Here is a 7262-nt window from a genome sequence, read left to right on the forward strand (position 1 = left end):
GCAGCTTAAAATCAGTCCTTTCAATGAACACCCAGGACTGATCTCCTTTAGGATGGACTGGCTGGATCTCCTTGCAGTCCAAGGGACCCGCAAGAGTCTTCTCCAACACCACAATTCAAAAGCATCAGTTCTTCGGCGCTCAGCTTTCTTTATAGTCCAACTCTCACATCTATACATGTCCACTGGAAAAACCATAGCCTTGACTAGACTGACCTTTGTTGACAAATAATATCTCTGCTCTTTAATATGCTGTCTAGGCTGGTCATAACTTTCCTTCCAAGGAGTAAGTATCTTTTAATTTCATGGCTGCAGTCACCATCTGCAGTGATTTTGGAGCCCAGAAAAATAAAGTCTGACACTGTTTCCATTGTTTCTCCATCTATCTGCCATGAAGTGATGGGACCAGATGCCATGATCTTCGTTTTCTGAATGTTGAGCTTGAAGCCAACTTTTTCACTCTCCTCTTTCACTTTCATCAAGAGGCTCTTTAGTTCTTCTTCACTTTTTGCCATAAGGGTGGTGTCATCTGCATATCTGAGGTTATCCAGGCAATCTTGATTCCAGCTTGTGCTTCTTCCAGCCCCGTGTTTCTCATGATGTCCTCTGCATATAATTTAAATAAGCAGGGTGACAATATACAGCCTTGATGTACTCCTTTTCCTATTTGGAACTAGTCTGTTTTTCCATGTCCAGTTCTAACTGTCACCTCCTGATCTGCATACAGGTTTCTCAAGAGGCAGATCAGGTGGTCTGGTATTCCCATCTCTTTCAGAATTTTCCACAGTTTATTGTGATCCTCACAGTCAAAGGCTTTGGCATAGTCAATAAAGCAGAAATAGATGTTTTTCTGGAACTCTCTTGCTTTTTCCATGATCCAGTGAATGCTGACAATTTGATCTCTGGTTCCTCTGCCTTTTCGAAAACCAGCTTGAACATCTGGAAGTTCACGGTTCACGTATTGCTGAAACCTGGCTTGGAGAATTTTGAGCTTTACTTTACTAGCATGTGAGATGAGTGTAATTGTGCGGTAGTTTGAGCATTCTTTGGCATTGCCTTTCTTTGGGATTGGAATGAAAATTGACCTTTTCCAGTCCTGTGGTCACTGCCGAGTTTTCCAAGTTTGCTGGCATATTGAGTGCAGCACTTTCACAGCATCATTTTCCAGGATTTGAAATAGCTCAACTGGAATTCCATCACCTCCACTAGCTTTGTTTGTAGTGATGCTTTCTAAGGCCCACTTGACTTCACATTCCAGGATGTCTGGCTCTAGGTGAATGATCACACTGTCATGATTATCTGGGTCGTGAAGATCTTTTTTGTACAGTTCTTCTGTGTTACCATGTTAAAAATCTTACCTAAGCTGTCTTTCCATGTAAGAAAGCCCAGGACCAACTGGGTAAGTATATCTAATGTCAGGATTTCGTTAGCAAGTCCATTCAGCCCCCACACTAAGCCAACATAGCCTGTATCAGTAATAAAGATGCTATTTTGGCCTCAGCATTTACTCTTAAAAAAAAGAAAACCTCTCAAATTACTCTGAAAGAAGAAGAGCAGGGTATTATCTAATGCCAACTCCTTTCAGAGAACATGTCCAGCGTAACTGCAGGACAAACCTTTGATTTCTATTATCTCTACCATTTGAGAGGCCAGGAGAAAACATGAACCTTAATGGAGGTGGAATTATCCTTGCTATGACTGCAGTAAATATTTGTTGAAGGGGAAAAAAATGGAAAGAGAAGATACACCATATATACCTAGTTTAATGGAAAGCCTATTTCTGCCATATACATTAGAGAAATTGTTCAAGAACAGTTCATCCATGTGAAAATATTAGCACTGTAATTCTGCCAAGGTCAGTAAGACCTAGTGATTTGCTGAGATATCACCTTCATTTCACCAGGTAAATAAAGGCTCCTTTTTCAGTATGTCCTATCCAAGAAGGCACTCCATAGCCACAGTTAAATTATGAATACAGCACATATGTTCCATACCATATCATTTACAGCACAATTTAGCATAGACATAATGCTTTGTAACAAACTACAATACCATTCACAAAATGCATTTAAATAGCATAATTTAGTTCATTAAATTCAGTCATTTACAGTAAATCAAAATCATCATAGGAATTGAAGAGAGTACACAGTTGTTTGTTTGAATAGTTAAGCTAGGTAAGTCAATTTCTTTTTGAAGGTCAAGGACACAGTTGTTTCCATTTTCTTTTATAAAAAAGATACAGCTGGTGTCAAAAGATAATTTAATGTCACTTTGAAATATCAACCCTCTTTTTTTCGCCCCCCATCTCCGGTTGCATATCATATCCCTGCCACTCCTGAAATATAAAATTCTCCAAAAACATTTTGCATACTAGTAACTACAAGGTGTCTATAGATTTTACCATATCTCAAATGGACAATTTCTTTAAATTTTTAACCAAAATATGTACCTTTGGCCCTGAGAAAGGTTCAAACACTAAATCATAGTACACGTAGTCATCTGTTTATCTGTCTGCTTTTCATACCATATTGTAAGCCCCTTGTGGGGCTTAGTCAATCATATTTAGATTCCTACAACCTAGCAGTGTTTGTTGACTGTAAATTCTTTGAAAGCAAGGACTGGTTCTTTTATTTATCTATTTCTAGTCCTTATGGCCCTTACCATAATGCTTCACACAGACAGTAAATATTCATTGATTTAAAAATCTCATTGGAGTGGCTTACCTAAGGATATATCTTATAAGAACACAAATTCGGTATATTTTTTACTGTCTTAGTAAGGCCTGGCATGCTGCAGTCCATGGGGTCGCAAAGAGGTGGACACAACTGAGCAACTGAACTGTTGGTAAAAAACCTGTGCCTAAAATGGCAAAGGCAAAGTAAGAAAAGAAGGATTTCTTTCAGGGTTTAATACAAACTACTTGGCCTATCTGACTGTTACACTGTCCGATGTTCTCCGAAAAGAATCACATTCCAGGAGGACACAGTTGTCTTTACCTGACCCAAGTCTTTTAGCCTTTTCCTGAAATGCTTTCACCAGAAACTCAACCAACAATAATCGATTGTATGAGGATTTCAGCTAGAGTTCAACTGCTTTAAGGCTAATGCAATCTAGACAGCATCCATGGGCTCAGCATTTATCCAGACATTCCATAACATTATATATGCCTTGCCCTAGGTACTGTGTTAACTGCAGAGGATAAGGACTCAGGTGAGACGTGAATGCTGTCCTCAAGCTGCTTAGAGTGCAGCAGGGCACACCATCAATAGTGCAGTGTCCGAGGTAAGCACAAGTGCTCAGAGAGAGCATACACTGTCTTGATAATAAAAAGACACCACCTCCCTCTCTTCAGTACTTCCCACCCTCTAGGAAGAACTAGTTTCCACTCTCAGCCTTTTTTTGTTGCTGTATTTATTGATTTATTTTTGGCTGCCCTGGATCTTCCTTGCTTTGCACAGGCTTTCATTGTGGTTCTCAGCCCTTTTTGAGAGGGCCTGGAGGAAGTGATAACCTGGAGGAAGTCTAAAGGAGACTACCAGGTAGAAGGGTTGCCTGCTCACATTTCTTCCCTTCAGGCTACCTTTCCCCTTACTTAAAAAGGAGGCAGAGAAGGAAAGAATGTTGGAAGAGGACGAGGGAAATTTTTTAATTCATAGTAACTGTTCTTGAAAGTATCTGAATATTGCTGGGGAGAATATTGCTGGTATGAGGAACCATGTCAGAGTCCATTACCATGAACAGCCTCTAATTCTATTGACCCCCTACACTGAGAATATCAACAGCTCCACAGAGCCCAAGCAATAAAGCACAAACTCCTTAGATTGCATTAAACACTTCTGTACTCTGGCTCCAGTCTAGAGACTAGAAACTGCTAGTTCCTTCTGATATCTATTTTCCCTTTCTTCTATCAGCAATAAAAATTTAAGCTGGAAACACAGTTGCCCAGATAAAAAAATTATTTACCAGTTTCCTTTACAGCTAGATGTGGCCAGATGACTAAATTCGGGCCAACAGAACACAAGTGAAAATGTCAGGAGGAAGCTTCTGGGAATCTAAAGAGACAGTAGATACACACTTCACCCTGCCCATTGGAACACGCCATGCCAATCCTGGACTGTCTACCTCCAGATTTGTAACTAAAAGGGAAATTATTTTCTATCCTATTTCAGCCACTGGATTCGCCACTATTTGAACATCGTGTATCCTGCAAACTCCCTTTCCCCCAGGTCCGCCCATAGAGGCCTTCTATCAGCCAGGCAATGTGCTAAGTCTCTAAATACCTTGTCTTATTTCAAGCCTCACAAATACCCTGTTAGGTAGCTGCTATTATTAGCTCCATTTTACAGATGAAGAAACTGAAACTTATAAAGATGAATTTACTCCAGAGGCTATGCTTGTAATCTCTGTAACAGCACTGTCCAGTAGAACTTTCCACAGGAATGGAAATGCTTTATATCTGAGTTGTCTAATACAGTAGCCACTACCCGTATATGGCTGTGGAGCACTTGAAATATGGCTAGTTCAATTTCAATTTCATTAAATTTTAATTAATTGAATTTCGATAGCCACGTGTGGGTAATGGCTACAGTGTTGAATGCTACAGCTCTCAAGACTCCATACTGAAGCTTTAGAAAACAGCACCACCATGCCTTGTATTGATCAGGTGCTCGATAGATGTTTGCTTTAGTACTTTGAGTTGGATTGAGGTGAACATCAACTACACTAGACATAATCCATGTAGATGGAAAAAAAAACGGAGAAAGGGAGAAACTTCAACAAGTTCAGGGACAATATGCAAAATGATGAAGTTGAAGGGACAACAACAAAACACTCAAGCTCAGCATCAGTAGCAGGAGAACCCTCAACTCATTTTGTCCTTGCTCAAGCGGAGTCTGGAAGAGGTGGGCAAAGATAGCATATATAAACCCAGTTTAATAAAAGCTGGGCTGGCATCCATTTATAAAAACCTCCAGAGGACACTGAGGTTTCTCACACTATCTATTAAGAAACTGTCTGTAAAAGGTTGGGATGGGTCTCACTAGGCTGGAAAGAATAAGTCCAGATCACTCTATTTAACAACCATTCATCATAAATTCCATTTTTCATTTGGTGAGGAAATGACAGAAACTTACTCACTCCTGGTTACAGCAATTCAGAGCCAAAAGAAAAAAAAGAAAAAAAAAAGCCTTCTAGTTATACTATTAGACCAAACTCTAAAATTTTAGGCCCCTTTGGAATTTTTCACTCTTGCTTTTACCCCACTGAGGTGGAGCACCAAAGAATGCAGTCAGGGACCCACACTGTTTAGTAGCTCCTCTCAGCCTGGCCATTCTGGGTGTGACCTTTCACTAGGTCCCTGGCATAAGGCAGCATGTCGTCTCTTGGAGCAAAGCCAGAATGTAAGATGAAAAGCCTCATGCGGAGGATGACGCAAGGGAAATAATCATGACTTTCATACTGAGAGCCAGAAAGAAATTTGAGGTCTTAGGCACACTGGTACCTAAGCCTGGGGGTTTTATTGAGCATAAAATTCCCTTAACATTTTATTCTGTAGAGCTTCCAGCCACAGAACAGTAAGTATACTAGCAGTGGAACTGTGGGTGTGCCACTCTGCACTACCCAGAGAGGGGTCCAGATGGTGCTGTCCTGGGTTTCCATAATAATTTAAAGGGAAACATTCACAATGTCCAGAGCCCTTGATGTCCTACAGATGAAGTGGGAGGATGTCCTCAAATTCCAAGCAGCAGGAACCCACTTAGGTGGCACCAGCCGTGACTTCCAAATGGAACAGTGCATCTGCTAAAGGAAAAGGGATGACGTCTACATTCTAGATCTGAAGGGGGCCTGGGAGAAGCTTCTGCAGATGGCTTGTGCCATCTTGTTTAAAAACCAGCTGATCAGTGTCACATCCTTCAGGAACACAGGCCAGGGGGCTGTGCTGAAGTGTGCCGCAACCACTGCAGCCACCCCTCCCGCTGCCCGCTTCACTCCCAGAACCTTCACTCACCAAACCCTGGCAGCTTCCAGGGGCTGCTTCTTCTGGTGGTCACTGATCCCAGGGCTGACAACCAGCCTCTCATGGAGGTGCTGTGTGTAAACCCACCGACCACCATGCCCTGTACACAGATTCTCCTCTGTGCCTTGTGGACACTGACATTCTTGCAGCAAGAAGGAAGCTCACTCAGTGGGTCTGAGGAGATGGATGCTGCCCAGTAAGTTCTGCATGCACGTGGCACCATCCTGAGGACACACCTGTTGAAGGTCATGCCTCACGTCTGCTTCTACCAAGGGGCTGGAGAGATGGAAAAGAATGAGCAGGATGTGCTGAGGAGGCCACAAGGAGGAATGTCAGGGTGAATGGACCACCCCAGCTCCCAAGTTCATGGCTACTTCACCTGAGGTTGCAGACGGGTCTGAAGACGCAAGCACCACTGTGCCTGCCCAGCAGGTCCTGCAGAAGACGGGAGACCTCAGCCACCACTGTGGACTGGTCTGCAGCTCCCACCGCGCAGCTGACTGAACCAGTAGGAACAACCACTGAGTGGTCCTAAGCTGCCCTTCTCCAGGCTCTTACGCAGAGAAGAAATAAGGTGGATAGAAAATAAACAGCAGTTTCTTTCAAAACAAGACAAAACAGTGTTGGTTGTAATGTGTTTGTATTAGGCAACTAACGGGCCCATTCAGTCCAGCAAACATTGTTTTAGTTCCTACTATGCGAAGGTAATGCTAAATGCTAAGAGCACAAATACAAATACAGTGATACTTTGGGACATTTTGTAGCAATGTCTTATGGAGAACAAATATTTTTAAAATCACTGCCATGCCTTACGTATACTACTTCAGGTAAGCCTCAAAAGCCTCCATAAAATTGATATGATTACTCCTGTTTTTTCAAGTGAAGAGGTTGAAGTTCAAAGTGATTAAATAACCTGCTTGTTTGTACAACTGGTAACTACCACAACCCAGATCCAAATCCAGGCCTACCTAAATCCAAAATGTGTGTCCTTCTCACCAGGCTTCTTGCTTCCCCCGTCCCTTCCAAATACAACAGCAAGACAGTATACTCAAAGATTAGCCCCCCGAATAATATTAGATATCCTCAGGGCCTGTAACAGCATGGCCTTTCACAGGCTAAAGTAGCTACTACAAACAATACCCAATCACATATCACATTTGATCTCCAGCGTCACAATTTTCCTGTAAGACAATCCTGTGAATATTATCATGCCCATTTGACAAATAAAGAAACTAAGTCTCAGGGAAAT

The 7262-nt window shown here is 42.0% G+C and overlaps 1 pseudogene; it reads left to right on the top strand.

Annotated features, from left to right (window-relative positions):
* Window positions 1-5680: 5680 nt before the first annotated feature.
* LOC138429175 (small ribosomal subunit protein uS2-like) lies at window positions 5681-6548 on the top strand (annotated as a pseudogene).
* The last annotated feature ends 714 nt before the right edge of the window (window positions 6549-7262 follow it).

Source organism: Ovis canadensis, chromosome 1 (assembly GCF_042477335.2).
Source record: "Ovis canadensis isolate MfBH-ARS-UI-01 breed Bighorn chromosome 1, ARS-UI_OviCan_v2, whole genome shotgun sequence".
NCBI lineage: Eukaryota > Metazoa > Chordata > Mammalia > Artiodactyla > Bovidae > Ovis > Ovis canadensis.